Genomic DNA, 19,989 nt, shown 5'->3' with positions numbered 1-19,989 from the left:
GTTCTCTTTTAAATTCAAAAAGAGAGAAAGAAATACCTGGGTGTCTATCAAAAACATGACAACACAAAAAGATCGAAAAAAAAAACCAGTCCATAAAACACCTCACAAAAAACTAAAAAGCAATATGAGTCCAACTAGAACCGTTGCTAAACTCTTGCGCAAGTCTTAGAGATTGGTAAAACGTTCGGCATCCGGTCGGTAGCCGTTGCTTTGCCTTGGCCACGTAAAATATGATTCTATTACGGCAAAAGGATAACAACAAAGCAAAAAAGTAGAGCATGAAATAAAAGAACAACAGCAATGAAATTAAACCATGAAAAAGCTTCTATTAGGCGTATTGTTCATTACTTTTATAGATAATATCATTATATTTTTAAACGTGAAATTATGTCTTGCGTGTCAAGGTATGCTAATTGAACAAGTTACAGTACAGTAATGCATCATGGTTGAAGTTGCTTTTCTGAGATTGAAATAAATTCAAATGCGTTCTTAGAAGTCATGGATAAAAAATCATAGTACAAATGTATGTAGATAAATTTAGATGTATGAATATATTTAACCTTATTCCGAAAGAGAACAAATAGTCAAGCATTGCTGAAGGCATCGACTTTATAATAGATCCTTTTATTGTAGAAAAATAAACAATGTTCTAGAATTTTCAAATGCTAGGAAACACATGAGACGTATGGTAATGAGATCTAGAAACTGAATATTGATTTGTTTAGGTACATCATCATCATCCTTTGAGCCATATAAGAAATTGCATTGTATAATGCTACTAATTAAAACCTCTCCGTGATGGAACCTATATTGGAATGTACATACTTGATACAAAGCTGGAAATGGTAACTATATAGAATAGAAAAATTAATACTAAATTGCTGTTGAGCACTTCATCATTATTCTTCAAGTCAAGGTCGTTTAAAAGAGAGATAGAATATTAATGCCTTTAATCCCATCATCATAATCATCACAACATGTCAGGGTCGTTAAAGGAGAAATTATATTAAATTGCCATTAAAAAACTCATCAAAAGTTATCAGACTAATAAATTCGTACACCAGCTGTGCGTTTTGTCTACAAAAGACTCATCACTGACGCTCGAATAAAAAAAGTTCAATGCTAAATAAAGAACGACGTTGAAGAGAACCGAGGACCCTAAATCATAAGGAATTAAATATCGCAGGAAGCTATCATTTGAATTTGAAATGGGGGGATGTAGGATTGAGTATTGAAAAAAGGCAGGACAGAGATTATAACAAAATAATAAATGCAGGACAAAATTGTTCATCCTAGTCCCTCCTTTAAATCAAATGGTAGTTCTCTTCGTGAGGGTTATACCTTACGTGTGTAAATGTAAGATGTTGAAAATAAACTAGATAAAAGTAAGTTTGATTCCTACCTGTTGTATGAATGCTGTCAAATGATTTCTTGCGATTGTATAAATACACTTATAATAAATAAAAAATAAATGACAAACACTAACATAGGAGGGAAGTGCAATAAAACAAGGTGTTTTATGTACCAAGTTATTTAACTCGTTGAAAAATTCTAACAAAAATATTTTAAGGAAATGCCACCAAGGATATTTTAACCGCGGAAGTTTATCATCATTGTTCATTGTATTATCGTAACATTTGGGTTATTATTAGGGGAACAAAACAAAACAATGGCAGTACATATATTTTGTTAATATATCAATACTTATAGAATTACTTATTTGGAGTGATTAAGTTTATGCAAATATATTCATTCTCCCCTTGATGTATCAAATACTAAGACAATCGATCTATAATGTAAATCATTTTCCGAGAAATCATACATAATAAATAATAAATAAACTTATTACGCACCTAATTTTCACAAAAACAAGTCCGACAAATGCAAATCTCAATATTACATATGATTATGATACAATGCATTCATACATGTATATTTATATTCTTTGGTCGCCATTTTATCGGGCATTTGATATATTTATATATATCAATGCACAAATAGACTAAATGCTGACATTAATTATAATTTATGGTAGATTCTTAAGTAATTATTCGCATATCTAACAATTGTACTGAAATTATCAAATATTCATGAATTCTTCGATTTTTATATAATTTTTTTAAATAATCCAATTGACGGCAAATGAACTGAATTCATTAAAACTCATATATACATTTTTTTTTTCGTTTTTGATTTAATACTTTGTAGTTCGATGTGACGCACAATACGGGGGTGTCTGCAATTAAAATTGCATTGTATTGAATTGCTCATAAATATTGTTTTTGCGTATATTGCACTTATTTTCCATTATCTATGGAAAAAATCGACAAACTAAAAGCCTAAAATGATATGACTTCACCACCATTTTTTGTTAAAATTATTATTTGAAATACAATTCTAATTTCTTTTGAAAATGATATTGTGCAAATCTTCTTGAAGTTAAATGGTCGTTATCAAATTGTTTCCAACTAGTAGAATGCATTCCTTTTTGTGTCCCACCGCAGCTTGGGTTACATTAAGTTTTAGCCTTATTCGTCTGTGTGTCCGTCCGTTCGTCTTTCACGGAATTGTTTTCCGTTCTCTAACGGTAATGGCACTTTATTAAATGTTATAACACTGATAAACATTGTTTTATGCACTTAACACTGATATTGTTTGGATGGCGTCACTTTTATCGTCTTTGAGTTAAATAATGTACATGTATGCCTTTTTAAAATTGAAAATATTGCTGAAATTTTCGTTTTGGAATCCCTTCTCTAGCTTAAGTTTTCCTCAATTAAATGTTATGCAAATTATACACAATACATATTACCGCAAAACCAGGACCAGTTCAATTTGGGTGGCGTAACTTTCACCATTTTTGAGTTATATCCAATTTTAACTTTATATGCAAGCGGGGTAATAATCTGTGTCCCTTAGTGACACATTATGCATTTATCTTTTGATATTCAGAATATGATATATTTTTTAATGTCAAAATATTCTAGATTTATGGTGTCTTAGCCCAAATCATACAGATATTTAGAATAACAATTATCAAGAACAAAAATATTGAGAGAAATGAACCAGTTTTCTGATTTGAATTGTTCATAAATTTCATGTCGGGGCCTTTTATAGCCGACTATACGGTATGGGGTTTCCTAATTATTGAAGGTCTGTAATTGCTTTCATTTATTTTATTCGAACTTTGGTGGATATTTGATTCAATCGCGTACATACCACATCTCCTTATTTTTATACCAACTATATTGACAATTTTGAGTAGACTAAGGGTATAAAATAGCATACCAAAGATCCATCATCAGCACAAATTATCTTCAAAGTTGCAAATTAAAATTTGCAAGATGTGACAAACAGCACTAGACGCAAATGAACTTTGCCTTTTCTGACATTGGAGAAACAGCATTATCAATCTCGTTGAATAATTTTTTCTTTGTGTTTCGAAAAATAAGATATTAAGTATCAAATGTAAAATAAAATAAATTCAAACACGAAAAAATAATAATGAGGCAGTATTTTCCAGTAAACAATAGTCTTCCTTTCCTTTTTAAATAATAACATTTCGGTATCTACCTAATATTACACAACCACACGATAACCACTTCAGGTGTTGGTTCATCTTGTTCAAATTCTTTTAAAATAAATATTCGATTTTTCTTTCTTTTCTTGACCTTAATTCACACGAGTCGATAGGTAAATTAACTTTATTTCACAATTCAGATAGACAAATCAATCAATCAATCAATTCCTTCTGTATGCATATCTCTTTGATATTTGTACTTTTGTAAGAGTACATTTGTCAAATAATAATTTAAACACGTTCATATGTTGGTTTTCCCGCTTTTTAAATTTTGTAGATATGATGTATTATGTAATTAGAATGAATTAACGGTCACTTATTTTTTTTTACAATTATGGTTTTCCTAATAAAGAAATCAAATGTGTCATAACGTAATAATTGAACGACATGTTAGGTCAAACAGAAAACACTTTGAAGATCTGACTGTCAAAACGATAATGAACAATAGAATATAGTATGCACATCTTAGTTTATCAGTTCTGCAATTCTATAAAAATTCTGTTAAGCTAAGATAAGATAACTCTTATGTGCAAATATATTCTTAGATTGCTACTGATGCAACCAATTCTCAAAATGTTATAATGTCAAACCTTCGCACATGAAATAAAACAGGGAGATGTGGTATTTTTGCCAATGAGACAACTATTCATCAAAGGTGAAAAGAAGTGGATTTAAGCAATAATATGTAACCGTACACACTGAATATTGATAAGAAGATGTGGTATGAGTGCTAATGAGAACACTCCATCCAAGTTAAAAATGTACAATATTAAAGTAAACAGTTATAGGTCAGAGCACGCCTTCAACATGGAGCCTTGGCTCCCATCGAACAGCAAGTTGTTAAGTGCCCCCAAATGACTAGTGTAAAAAACAATTCATACAAAAAAATCAAGTCTAATCCATATAGAAACCAAAAAAGCACTTATGAAAAACACCAACTAATGGAAGCAAATGAAAAATAGGCTACTCAGTAAAAAAAAAAGGTGACTACAAATGCAGCAGGTATAAATATGCCCATTTGTAAAAGGAATTTCTTCTATGAGAGAAAGATCATTTCGGTTGATATGTATGGAGAAAACATATCCCATTCTTTACCCATCCGTTCCAAAAGGGCAATGCATAAAGTGTGTTTATAACTAAATGATAGGTTACAAGTTATATAATTAGAGCAAATGCTTCCATTAAAAAGAGTCCGATTGCTACAGTTATAAAGAACGAGTGATACTAGTGTCATAAAATTATCCATGTGCCAAATTGAATATTCAAGAAGATGGCCGCCATATATGATCATCTGCACGCTTTAAAGAATTATAATCAAATTTGAGCCCTTGTATTGAGTATACTATTAGTGCCACCTGGTGCATAAATAATACAATATTTGAAATTTTGTGAGTTACATTTTAAAAGATCTCACCAGCTACATGTACATATAGATGAAAGAAGATGATGTCAAAGAAATTTTTATTATTTGTTGATATTTCAATAATTTAGTTTTGAATCTGACACGTCTCCATTTTTTTTATTGTTAGATAGTTTTGTGACTGCGAGCACGTCATCAAAGGTGTTTTTTTTTATAATTTACGCCTAAAAAAGGAATTTAGAATAGCATCTTAAGAAATAAATGTCTATTCGAGAAGAAAATAATTTTAAATAACTGCACGTTGGACATTCAGTGTATACCAGAACTTTTTCATTTTTTTTTCATAAACAGATTTTTTTTTTTATTTAGTCATTTTTAAAATTGTTCATACTTCAAATTTAGTCTAAAAATTCTTTTAGGAGTATATTCAAGTACATTGTCTAGAAAATGTGATTACAAGCTGTAAAGCACAGATTACCACAGAGGTGAACCTCTCTACATGTATGTCACATGCTTTTGTGGTTAGCGTCGCTTTTGTTATTACAATCGCAGATGTCGGGATATACTATTTTAGAAGTTATAAATGTTTAAACCGCAAAATAATATTGCCGCAAAAATACTATTAAAGACTGTAAGTTGAAAAGTTCAATCAATGTAAAAGACAACCTACCATATGGTTACAAATTACTAAAATAAAATGTAAATTTGTTATCCTAATTTATTTTTCGGTATTTGGTCTGAGTACACAATGATTACTTTTGACTATAAATTATAAATTTAATGTAGCAGCGTATTACAATGTTAAAACATGATAGCTTGTAAAATTTTCTTCGTCATGATTTTATAAACAGCCATTCTGAATTTTTGGTACTTTTACCACGTCTGATTTCCAAGGAAATTGATTGTAGGAGGTGCGAATGGTGTTTTATTATTGTTTGCAAGCAGATTGTTACAAACCGTACCATTTTGACCGATTCCTTCGTGAAGATAGCTATGGTCAAGGAAACATGAATGTCAAAACGATCGTCATGAATATCAAATCACTATAGTATAATATAACAAGAATGTGTCCCCAGTACACGGAAGCCACATCCGCACTATCATTTTCTTTATTCAGTGGACCGTGAGAATGGGGGGAAATCTCTAATTTGGCATTATAATCATTATATCATACGGAACACGTGAACTATGTTTCAGGTTGATTAGATTTCAACTTCATCAAAATAATACCTCGACCAAAAACTCCAATTTGAACCAGGACAAACGGACGAACGGACGGACGCAAAGACCAGGAAACATAATGCTTTATGGTCATAAAAACAAAAAGTGCCAATCTATCAGGCCTGCAATTCGTAAAAAAAATGTTAAAATTACATCAATCTCTTTTGTTCAAATGTAACTTCAGATTGATGCTTAAATTTTGAATTCTTCGTAGTTTTCTTAACTTAACACGGGTAACTACATAAAAACTGTCATTATAACCCTAATTGCAAGAGACGTGATCAAAGCATTAAGTTGCATAACACAATTTTGATTGATAAGCTTTTTAATGAGAAAATGTACCTTAATCCTGTCGTTATATTTCTTGTTCGGACGAAGGAAATGTAAACAAAATTATAAGATAAATTTTATTTTGTTTAAAGATGTTTAAACACCGATTCTCGTAGCATCCAGATTCTTTAATACGCGAGTCTAAAACTATAAAGTTGACGATTCATCAGTTTTTGTCACACGACATGGCGTCAAATATCAGTTTAGATTATAGTAGTCGACTTTTGTTTCGATTATGTATAGACTTTAGTAGGCTGTCGTGAGTTGCAATTTTCTATAAAGCTTGGAATTGGAAAACAAGTAGCTTTTCAAAAAAGCTTGCAATATGACAAATAGTAGCTTTCCTAAAATCCTTTGTATTGGATAGTTATTAGTTTTTTTTTAAAGACATTGCCGGCTTAACGATGATTTATTCCAAAACAAATTAATCGTTTGTGTTTGAAAAACTTGTAAAAGGATGTAAAAAAGAAGATATGCTTTTTTTGATACTCCATAACAACAAATATCAAAATTTACATATGATAACATTTTTTGGGGTAATAAAAATACACTGAATATGAGATGTCTTCTGTTCAGACAAGTAGCAACAAACACATTTTCTGGAACAGAGTGAAAGTTTTTGTATACAATTAAAATATGAATGCGATTAACAATGTCACATCTTTTTACATTTAAGTTTTGTCTTGCCATTTTTTAAGATCAGCATCAATACTATATATATATAAACTACTCATGGCTGGTTAAATGTAAGCATTCAACAGTCCTTATACGTGTGCTTGAATACGCATGGCTTGTGTTAATATAAAAAAGATGTGGTGCGATTGTCAAAGAGACAACTCTTCACAAGAGACCAAATGACACATACATTTGTACATCAACAACTATATGTCATTATACGGCCTTTAACAATGAGCAAAGCCCATACCGCACAGTCAGCTATTATAAAAGGCCCCGAAATGACATATGTTATCATCAGTGTATGTAGCAGTCGCATAACCACGAACATAGCTCGTGTATACCTCTCAGCATGGAGATGATTCGTCGTGCATCTCGCATAATATATATTTTTAAAAATCTACATAAATAGATAAAGATGTCCATATAATAATGATCAATTACTGAACGTGAAAGTATGCTCAATACTTTTCGACAGGTGATTGACAGGTCACAATGTCATTATAAGATTGTATAATTTACCTTGTCATTTTTGAATTTTATTTTTTACATACTAATTTAATTTTATCACATAGAATGTATACTGCTCTTTATTGACGACCAACAACGTTTTAATGGACTGATTGTTTTTTTACTTTTAAGTTTTAACATACATATATATAGTCAAATTTTATTACTTCAGACTTTTTAACCTATGTTTTGTTATAACATTATTTAAATTTTAAATGTGCATACATGTTTTTCAAACATTTTGAAATTTTGCATTGTAACAGAAACGTTAACTTAACGAACAACTTTAATTTCATTCACATTTTAAAATCATCATAAACTTTGATTCTGTAAAGAGATATGACTAAAAAATACATTTGACAGTAACCTCACAACACACAATTATAACATAGGACCATATAGATAAATTTCAATTGACTCAAGTTTGGCTAAAGTTTTCCCCTTTGTCGTCATGTTGTAGGCCAATGTAAGCAAATTCCTTCATAAAACAACCAGATTCAACTGTGATATTGAACGCCAGATCTTAGAAAAATACTGAATCTGTTAAGACCTGACTGTGTTTAATTTATCAGGATTGTTGTCTAAGAATCTTTTGTCAAACTTGAGTGTACGACAATGTAAAACTTTGTTTGTTAAAAAAGAAAATCGACCCGTGTGTCCTTAAAGCCTCGGTCACACCTTACCGGATAGCTCGAACGGACGCCTAACGGATAACAAAAAAGTAAGGTGTGACCGAGGCTTAAACATGGTCGCAAAGGGGAAATAAATCAGACTCAAATTATGTCAATGCTAAACTATCTATTAAACGATTTACCCTTATTTAAAAATATATTGGTTTAAACGAACTTACGAGTTCTGTAGTCTATTTTCCAAATACCGACTTTGTTTTCACTTTTATTTTTATGAAAGAAAATAACAGAAAGGTATATGGCACGTGTTTCCCTAATTTTACCAGGAAAATGAAATGAGCATGTTGTAAATTGTCGGTTTTGATAATAATTTCCATTTTGTAAGTGCATTCACATTTGTGGTAAATATTTAACATAAAGTGCAAATGTCTACAATCAACAAAAAAATCATTGAAGTTCACCAATAAATATTTAATGCACGCATTGTCGTGATAAGAGTACACTTACTCGTAATTCAAAATATTTATAAACAGGAAGTGGGTATCTGAAATCAGGAAGGAGAAGTCTGACAGATAATTATCGATGCTAGTACCACTGCAAAGAGTGATACGATATTTATCCATTCGCGACAGGTAAGGTTTCAAATTTTAAACGCGAGGCTCTCCGAGAGTTTTAAATATTTAAAATTAAATACACCTTATCGCCATTTGTTCGCCATAACTGGTCATCACACAGGTTCCCTTCATATTGAAAGATGACTATCGGTTCAAATATCAACATCGATGGGTTCATTATAACATTGGTGATATGTCTAGGTCAACGTTCTTTAGGTCGAATTAAAGTTCTTGACGTCACACACATGTGACTGATACAAACAAGTACTAGTAGTCATTTTGATCAGTAAATGCTAACGAAAAAAATAATTTAAAACCTCAGTCAGTATATTGAAAAATGTCAATGTTTGATCTGTTAACAGGAATTGAGCTTCCTAATAGATCCACGAAGTACTCAAACGCCGCTGATGAAAGTCATTCCCTTCAGTTGTTTCCCAATAAAGTTTGACGAACATTTTTGTTTGATTTAAAGAAGAACGAACAGACGGACGAACACGGTGATTGGAATACAGTAACAACTTTAAATACTGTGAAATAAAACATCAAGATACAACCAATCTTAAATAAACCCAACTTAGTTCTAATTCTTCATCTAGTTTTAAAAAAATCACACCATACCTAAGCACGTGAAAGTCAATACGGAGTTAAAAATGTGTATAAAATATATAAAAAAAAAAGATGATGAAAAAACGTCAATGATCGATTTCGAACCTGAGTTAGTTATTCTTGCTTTTGATTTAAAGTAATCTCAAGTATAAATCTTCACCCACAAAAACATGTTATAATATTGAAAAGTGAACGACCTCAGAGACACAGGTTGATTGATAGTCAATTATTACTCTTGACAATTATGCTTTTAACATTTATCATTTTACTAATATTTATGTGATAGTTTATTATAACTTCTGTACAACTGTCGATTTTTCATTCCGATCTAGATTTATGGAGATGGCATTCAAATACGATATAGTTAACTATCAGAATTTCGCAAGGTTATAAGTGTATAAATCTACCGTTATAAAGGAGAGATATAGTTCAAGACAAGGGCAACAACTTCTGTACGACTGTCGATTTCTCATTCCGATCTAGATTTATTGAGATGCCATTCAAATACGATATAGTTAACTATCAGAATTTCGCAAGGTTATAAGTGTATAAATCTACCATTATAAAGAAGAGATATATTATAATTATCACAATTTCGCAAGGTTATAAATATAAAAATCTCCCGTTATAAAGGAGAGAGATAATTTAAGACGAGGGCAACACTAATAATGGCCTCGGTAGCACTCCCGTGCATGGTTCGAACAACCCTGCCATACACGTCCTAGGAATTCGTCGTATGCATGCACGCCATGACCTGAGCAAAACATACACACGTGATATACATGTATATGCATACCCTAATAAATCTCTGGTCAATTTAGAATGTTTTCAAATTATTTCAGGGGATGATTTTCATTAAAAAATGTACGTGTTTGCATATTTACCGACTTGAAGAACACGTAAATTATCATGAACAACAATATATTCAAAATGACAGGTAGAAGAGGGCAAAACTGATAGACACAAATGAATAAATAAAATCAGTAGCATCATGGATACACAGGCTGAGTTGACTAGACTCAAGCTGGCCATATGCAACTATTACAGTCATAATAACGTTCGATAACTCTGCATATGACTGGTTTAATTAGGATTTTTTTTACTGTTTACCTGATGAATTATTTAAAGAAAATTGAAAAAATATATTTAGATCACCTCGGTTTATATCCATTCGATGTCTTCTTTTATAAATATAAAATAATATTGCAAAGAATTTCATTGATAATCGGACAACACTAACCGGTATAGGTATTGTCAAAACATGCATCTACATGGGTATTGTCAAAACTTACATCGTGATTAGGTGCCATGTTTGTTTTCTTTGATCACGTTGATGTTATGACTTAATTAATATCTCCTTAATCTAGCTATGTTTACGGCTATTCTTATAGTTACAATAACGTGTCATATTTAATTGCAATATAAACAGTGAAAATAAATTGAATTATGTGCATTAACAAAATAAGTGTCGAACATCCTCTACGTTTGAAAATTATTTGTTCGCCATTTTTTTTAAATTTAAAAAAAAAGCAACAGCATGTTTAAGCTTGATAAAAAGGAACCAATGTTCGATTACATGCTTCTTTAAGGTAAGACAATGACTGAAAACGCGAGCATCTTACAGTTATTTAATTTTCATTGTAAAAATCGTACAAATTATATTTTTACCATGTCGCCCCACGCTGTCAATCTGGTCGCCATCTTGAAAAATAATAGCAGATTTTCTGAAAATAGCTTATTCTCAAATCAATTTGGAAGGGACATACTAGAAAATTAAACTATGCATTTCTATACAATTTACTTGGGCTTGATATGGATAATGTGTGACGTCACAAAAGTTACGTGATGACTGCTATATTTGGATATGAGCCACTTTTAGCAGCCTTTTTTTTCCAGCAGCCAATTTCTATGATATGTATATAAACCGAAAAACTGCATGAGACTCAAACGTTCCAAATATCGCCAAATTTTAGTGCTGAGTTGCGATATATTTATGGTTTATACGTACAAGAAATATTTTCCAATGCAACAACATATTATATCTACCGTCAATTTAAGCGAAATATATAGATACGACATTATGTTTATATTTCTATCTATCAAATACTACTTTATATATGATTTGAAAACCCCAAATAACAATTGGATCGCGATGCAGTATCCACCACACACCAAACTTACTGTTGAAAACAAATTCACCACAAATCGAACTAACTGTTGAAACCAAATTTTGCCAAAGTTTATTCTAGGAGAAGCTGTTATTATCTTGCCTTTTATTCTATTGGCCCTTTGTTCATTAGACGTCTTGATCCCAATATGGTGCAAAATCAAACCATGTTGCTAACAGTTGGACATATGTTATCATAGATATCATTCGAAATTAAAATGACGCAGCTCTTTTGACCTCTACTTTTGACCCATAGACGAATCATATATTATTTGCGGTTTTCCTTTCATACATTTGTTGTATTTGTCGTTATCGAACTAACTTAATGTTTCGTAAATGTTATTAAATATTTTCAAAATATAACATCTGAAAACCATTTTTTATTAAATTTTAGTGTTTCAATAGCTGATGTGACCTACACTTTGACTTTAAACTGATTGGGGTCTTTACCTTTTCCCGTGTCAAAACCTGGTCAATTTGGTTTAGAAATTCCGTATGGCATGACACATTTTGCCCAGACGTCATGAATTATTTTAAACCTGAACATGCAAAAATCTAGATGTCCCAAACGGCATCATTTCTACAGCGGACAGAGTGTTGACTAAAAGACGATTACAGTGCAATTAGATAAAATAAATGAATAAATTGCCAATCTGCAAAATGACATACCTGCGCTATTTTGAAATTCAGTGGAATAAAGGTTTATTACCAGCTAAAGTCATGTTCCGAAAGTTTCACTTAGACACACTTGAAACGTGCTACATTCGTAGTCTTCTGTTCACGAGACAAATGATTCATTCAGAGAGAAATTTTACCCCAAAAAAAGAGGAGAAAATTACGAACAATATCCGTGATCTTAATGTCGATTAGTGCATCTAACACTGATACAAAGATGTTCTGTGAAAATGACGCATCATTATTGTTGATTATGTTTGTAAAAGTGCACCAGGCCAGTGATGACAACAACATTTTAAAAGTACATGCAATCAATAAGACAAAAACGTGCGTTTTCTATCGAACACAGTTAAGTTGATGTATTTTTGATGTTCTAAGAAACCAAAGATTTTAGTTCCCCATAAAGTTAATTATTTTCAATGCGTAGAATATTTCGTTAAAGTTTTTTGTTTGTTTTTAAGACGGATATATAACATAAACACATGAAAAAGAATGGCTCGATGATGTGGGCATTAAGTTCATAACAAAAGTCCATTCATGCATATCAAAATTGATTCACACCCTTTTAGTGTGACGGTGTCTAACCAAATATAAAAAACATCACGAGGCCTTCAACGCGGAGCACACATTGATATAATGCTCTTTTAAATAGCAACTTAAAATTTGAATAACACTACATCTGAACATGAAAATCGTATATAAGTTGTAGTAGTTATGTTCCGGACCATATGATTTATAATACGCACATGGTCGGACCATATGAGTATACGCATATGGTCATGACCATACGCGTATGGTCCAAATACTCATATGGTCCGGATCAGTAACATTGGTACAAATGTATTATTTAAGTATGGGTTTCTAAACAAGAATAAAACAGCATCTTCACCTGAAGAAAAGTGATATTGACCGCGCGATAAGTCACGTGCTCTTGTATGTTTAACTATGATACAATACTTAAAGTACAATTGGTTTTGGTAAATAACAGTGACATTAAATACATTATTCTATTTTAGATTATGGAAAACACAATTTCTGTCTTTGTTTCGTTAACTATGTGGTAAAATTGACTTTTGACTTTTGACCATAATGATAAAAATACATATGTACACATGAAACGCATAATTCTTAATAAGTTACAAATTATGTGTTATACACAGAAAACATGATATGATTGCTGTTCCCATAATTTAACTTCACAAATACAATCAAACAACTATACGTTTATGTAGTATAACTATGAATTAGTTGAATTACTGTGGATTCGTTAATTTTCGTGGGTACCAATTTTCGTGGATTGCAGAAATCTTGCCTTTTCGTGGATATATGATTTCATGGTTTTGCCACAGTCTGTTTACAACCTAATAGAAAATCTTTAGTTCGTTGAACATTTAAACTCGTGGTTCACCTGTACCCACGATAACCACGAAAATTGATATCCAACGAATAGTAATGAATCCACAGTAGATAGCCGTTTATTCCAGTGGTTAGTTGATTGAGACACCAATAATCAGGGCAGACGATGGGTATCTTTGGATGTGAATAAAAGGTGATGATGGGTATATAAAAGCTCATCTAGGAAGCAAATAACTGTCAAAAAGTTTAATACACGTCTAGAGAGAAAAAAGTAAAATCACGAAAAAATCTTAACTCCGAGGATAATTCAAAACGGAAGGTCTCTAACTAAATGGCAAAATCAAAATCCATTTTTAAGCAGCTTGATTCTTAGAAACTAGAGGCTCTAAAGAGCCTGTGTGGCTCACCTATGTTTACTGATGTTTTTGAAATCATGGTTAAAATCATTATTCATTGTTTAAAATTAACTGGTTGTCGAATTTGTCTGAAGTTTCATGGCAGATATATCTAAATCGGATGAACATTTTTGCCACCGGTCAGATTTCTCTAAATGCTTCAGTTTCAGAGATATAAACCAAAAACTGCATTTTACCCTATGTCCTAGTTTAAGCGATGTCTGACATCTTGGTTCGTAGGCAGGATCATCGGATCCATTTTTTAAACTATATACTCTTTTGATATTTGTGGACAAATTTGGTTACATTTGTCTTAGTAGTTTCAGAGAAGAAGGCTTTTGTAAATTATTTTAAAGATTACAAAAATTTAAGAAATATTGGTAAAATTGACTACAAATGTATAAGTGGCAAACACCCTTTGCGGGGTCAACTGAACATTTTGGGCAGATAGATCTTGAATGATTAACAATTTCAGCCCTTGTTAGATTTGCTCTAAATGCATTGGTTTCAGAATTATAAGCCAAAATCTACATTTTACCCCTATGTTCTATTTTAGCCATGGCGGCCATCTTGGTTGGCTGACCGGGTCATCGGACACATTTTTTATAATAGTTACCCCTATGATAATCGTGGGCAAGTTTGATTAAATTTGGTCAAGTAGTTTCAGAGAAGATTTTTGTAAAAGATTACAAAAAATTTAGAAAAAAATGGTAAAATTGACTATAAAGGACAATAACTCCTTAGGGGTTCAACTGACCATTCTGGTCATGTTGACTTATTTGTAGATATTACTTTGCTGATTATTATTGCTGTTTCCAGTTTATTTTTAACAATAATAATATTCAAGATAATAACCAAAACGGCAAAAAATCCTTAAAATTACCAATTCAGGGGTAGCAACCCAACAACCGGTTGTCCAATTCATCTAAATATTTCAGGGCAGCTAGATATTGACTATGTAAACAATTTTGCCCATGCCAGATTAGCTGTAATTGCTTTGGTTTCAGATTTATAAGCCAAAATCTACATTTTACCCCTTTGTTCTATTTTTAGCCATGGTGGCCATCTTGGTTGTTCGTCACCGGACTCATTTCTTAAACTAGATACCCCAATGCTAATTGTGGCCAAGTTTGGTTGAATTTGGCCGAGTAGTTTCAGAGGAGCAGATGTTTGTAAAAGTTAACAGACGACGACGGACGCAAAGTGATGAGAAAAGTTTACTTGGTCCTTCGGGCCAGGTCAGCTAATAAAGGGAATTGAGATCATGATCCAAAATCTATTCGCCAACAATAGACAAGGGTAAATAGATTTTTTTTTAAATGTAACAACCGACATTTGACTACAGATTATATATTTTTTTTTCATGTTATCTTATCTGTGGTTACACATCCTGGTACTCCGTCATTTACGAGCAGGCCAAAGAAGTAATTCACTTTGGAAGGATAGGTTATTGATTTTCTCAATTGATTTGTCATATATAATGAAAACATAAAACTGTTTATTCCCTCCCCAAAACGTGCCTATTAAAAGCTTTATTTTACTTCTTTACGCTGCTCTTGGTTGACCGAGTACCAGGATGTATTACCAGAGAGAAAGTCACTTGTCGAAAAATTATAAACTCCGGAGTCAAAAGTGGATAGTATAAAAAATAGTACTTATAATAAATCGTCCCAAGTCTAGAAATTGTGTGAATTATTATAATGTCTATAATTAATCATACTAAATAAAATTGAAGCTATTAAAGAAAGGTGCCATCATCGCCAAAGTCTTGAAATGACAAAAACTATTATATAATATATTTAAGGTTAGTACATGTAGTATGTATGTGTATTGAAATATATTCATATTTTATTATCAATACGCCTGTACATGTACATGTATGCCTATAAGCTGTATAACGTATTGAAATTATTATAATGTGAAAATACACTGAAAAGGTCCATATAAGCAGGCAAGATATTAATATGTTCACAGGCACTTGTCTCAGAACTTATTTTTCTATATGCCCGTTATATAAAGTTATGTAGAAAAAATAAAGTTTTACACAAGTGTCTGTGGTCATGTTGCTGGGTTAAATAGATTGTTTTTCAATTGCTGGACCCGTCCATTTTTTTAATGGATCAATACGATCAGTAATGATGGGGAAAATGGGATATAATGAACCAGCTTACTTCTTAATCTGAATACGAAAATGTTAAAATTATCCAATTACAGTTATTAAAATAGCCTTGTACGTGCAAGTCACCATGTGAAGGACTAAATGCAAGCTCTTGTGTGACGTGACCATTTTTTGAAGACATGCACAAACAGTATTTTCAAAGTCATATAAGACCCTGAAGCTGTATGTCAATGCTTGAAAAAGCGGTTGATAAAGAAGAGATACCATCTACCCACAAGCTACCAGTACATTCGTTTGACAATGACTCAATTTAATATTAAACAACGTAAAAACCACAGATTTCATAACATTAACCTTATGGGCTTTTACTTACACCTAATATCATACAATCTTAGTGCGGACGATGTTAACATATTTGAGTTTTATTATTGATTATCGTAACCGCAACTGCACACGAAAAGGTACCGATAAAACGTGTCTGGCTATTTGTAGTTTGTCACCGTCAGCACTTTGATCACGACTCGGGCTTTTCAAACATCTTGTTTGGAAAAATCTAATGGAACATACTTAAATTCTGTCCTTTTCTATTTCTAAATTTGATTTTTTTTATTTGGCTACTTTTTTTTTTATTATTTCGGTCTAGTTATCAAATATTTGTTGTTGATGCTATTTTTATTTTTGGTGTTTTGCGTTGGAGCTATTTTACTTTCTTGTTCGTACTCCTTTGTAATAAATTTTAAATACATGTAAGTAACAAGAGTAGGTCAGTCATTGACACATTAAAGTTTATGTATCAGCATCAGAGGTCATGACCTTATCCAGTTTTATACTATAATGTCCATTAGTGTACTAGCAGTGCAGGTGGGAAGTGTATTTCACTGACAGCCGATTAGCACCTTTCTAACTTCAGAGAAGAGTTCCCATGTGATCGTACTAAAATGCTTGTTCAGGGAAATGTTAAAGAAAAGAATGAAGAAAATTTCCCTATTATTAATGACAGAAAAAAAATCATGTCGCCATTATATTTATAACTTCATACAACGATTATAAACGCTGTAAGATCGAACACCGCAGGCTTAAAAATATTTGTATGTAGCGTTTGTAACAACACAATTTCTGAACAACTCGTTATGTCATATTTTACATACTTTATTATTTTTGTACACGGTTATTATATGTAATACTTGTGCACACATTAAAAACGTCTTCTGTCATATCTTTTTTTATGATTCATCTAAAATATTAAAAAAACAATTTAAAAAATAAAATAAAACAGGTACATGTATGACAATAAAATTAACGGTACCGATTACCTTGCACCAGATGCGCATTTCGACAATACATGTCTCTTCAGTGATGCTCGTAGCCAAAATATTTGAAATCCAAGGCTTATATAAAAGATGAAGAGCTATAATCCAAAAGGTCCAACTTTACCATTGTAAAACGTCATCGAACTGAATGAAAGCGGTTGGAGTTTGTAGTTTATAGTCCTGTAGCTATACTTAATATTGTCCCCAATTTAGCATTGGCATTAAGACAATTTTAATAAGTAGATAAAAAGTTTACAAACATTTGATGTATTAAAAAAAAGAATGAACTGGTTTCTTGAAGTAAAAGATAGGCCGAGTATTCAAATTGCTGCATAACTTAAATGATATTGTAGGAGCATTTATGAATAAATTATTGATTTTAAAATATCAAAAATCTTACATGACATTGCCATCATTTAAACGTTTAAAGTAAGAAGCTGTGGGTTTGATATAGTCACAAGAATCAAGAATTATAAATACGAAAAACTACGTTATCATCATTTCTTTTTTTTATCAGTAAATTCCTGTTAACCGAAAAAAAGATATTCAGAAATAATCTTATTCTAAAATTGTCTTTCCTTTAAACCGATTAACCACGAAGTACAATGTACTGTCGTGATTTTAAATTTTTTTTTTTTTTTATTTAATTTACATTCATAATGGTCCCGGTTTATTTTTTTTTAAATATTTTAATAAAAGATCAATTGATATGTATACCGTTTGTACTATATTGCGATTTTTTAAAAATAAAAATGTTATTAGTCAACCAGCGTAAAGTATATATAATACTTCTCAAAGAACAACTAGCCGTAAATCAATTAAAATAATATAAAAACTGAAAACCAAAAATAACTCTAAAACATGCATCAAAAGCAGACAAAAAATAAAACATACATGTACATGCATATAATTGACAGTTAATCATATTCATAATTATACCACTCATGTAAAAGCAAATCACTTACCAAATGCTCTTTTGTTTCAACTTGTCAAATTCCTGGAAATGTAAAAATCCGAAAAGTACTCGACAACTGGTGATAAATCAAACAAAATTAGAAATAAAATCCATTTTGAAATTCCAACCGCAAATGCTCGTAGCCGATCTGTCCAAACCGCAAATTATGTGGCGACCATCCGCTAGAACATATCGGCAGAAATATAATTTTCTGTAATATTCACACTTCAATTGTTTGCTCATTGATGCATATCACGACAATTTACTGATAATAAAACGGTTATGTGATTATTATGCTAATAAAGTAATCTCAGTGCCTTTGGTAGTAGACATTAAACTAGTCATTGACCCACATTTGTCTGACAAATGGGACGTTATTTCAAAATGCAATATTTTTTTTCTGTACTGTAAAATTTAAAATTATAGTTCCTGGTGTTGTATTTCTTTTCTTTATGTTGGTTACCTGAAAAATTACGTTGATTTGGGATAATTTTATTTTCAGAATTTAACACTCGAGGGAATGGAGAAAATCTGTATTCAGAATATATTTTATTTTGTCATCTGCTAAACCACAATATATATTTTTTAACAAATTAGGGATCAAAATATTTGTTTAGGAAGAAAAACCGTACCACCCTTTGAAATTAATAGGTTGTTCTCTTCTTTCAATACTGCATTCTATGGAACGCGCATTCTATGGAACGCAAATAGCATTCTGAGGGAACAACATATTTCTTCTTTTGTGGCCGCATTCTTCCACCGTACAAAACGTGTTATTCGTCGTTTGCACACACTTTTTTTAACACATTTTATAGAATCTGAAACTCTTTGCATGGTTTAATTTTGTACAAAAGAAATTGACTTGTGTGATTTACTTAGTTAAAACTTATCATTACTAGTATATCTTACAGACAGTGACGAATATAGTCCCTAATGAAGACAGTGGAAAAATTTATTTTACACCCCTTCCAAATTTATTACCACATGCCTTATGCCTCAGATGCACTACGAAATAGCTGTGTTCTCGGAACATATTCATTCAGCTGAGTATCAACCGAATGTTTAAAACAAAAATCGTATGAGGACTAAACTTTCGTTAAAATTATACATATTGCATCATACCTCATATATAAGTAATAATTTTGAAATAGGGGAGCTACCATTTGATTTTTAGGGGAGGGGGGGGGGGGGGGGGGGGGGGCTAGGATGAAAAATGTTGTCCTGCTTTTTTTTTAATTGTAATCTTTGTCCTGCCTATTTATTTTTTACTCTTTTCGGTCCTGCCTTTTTTTTACTAGTTGATCCTGACTTTTTTTACACAAATTGTCATCCTGCCTTTTTTTTTTACAAAGTTGTTCATCCTGCCTTTTTTTTACTCAAAACTCCTGTCCTGCCTATTTTTTTCAAATTTTATCCTAGAAAAATTACAACAAAATGTGTTAGGCAATACGTGATCTAAAAATATTCTTTTTTTTACAACCACGTTA

The 19,989-nt window shown here is 31.5% G+C and overlaps 1 protein-coding gene across 2 annotated transcripts in view; it reads right to left on the bottom strand.

Moving 5' to 3' along the window:
* The window catches only part of LOC134721540 (uncharacterized), a 56,937-nt gene extending 38,225 nt beyond the window's left edge, over positions 1-18,712 (bottom strand). The window contains exon 1 of one of the 2 annotated variants that reach the window (XM_063584620.1): positions 18,513-18,712. The gene's annotated coding sequence lies outside the window, so the exon portion shown is untranslated. Of the gene's footprint in view, positions 1-12,361; positions 12,386-18,512 lie in introns of those variants that run through there. The other variant, XM_063584624.1, reaches the window with a different exon arrangement.
* Between the last annotated feature and the right edge of the window lie 1,277 nt (positions 18,713-19,989).

Source organism: Mytilus trossulus, chromosome 6 (genome assembly GCF_036588685.1).
Source record: "Mytilus trossulus isolate FHL-02 chromosome 6, PNRI_Mtr1.1.1.hap1, whole genome shotgun sequence".
Lineage (NCBI taxonomy): Eukaryota > Metazoa > Mollusca > Bivalvia > Mytilida > Mytilidae > Mytilus > Mytilus trossulus.
The sequence above is the reverse complement of the archived record's forward strand: the minus strand, read 5'-3'. Positions and strand labels throughout refer to the sequence as shown.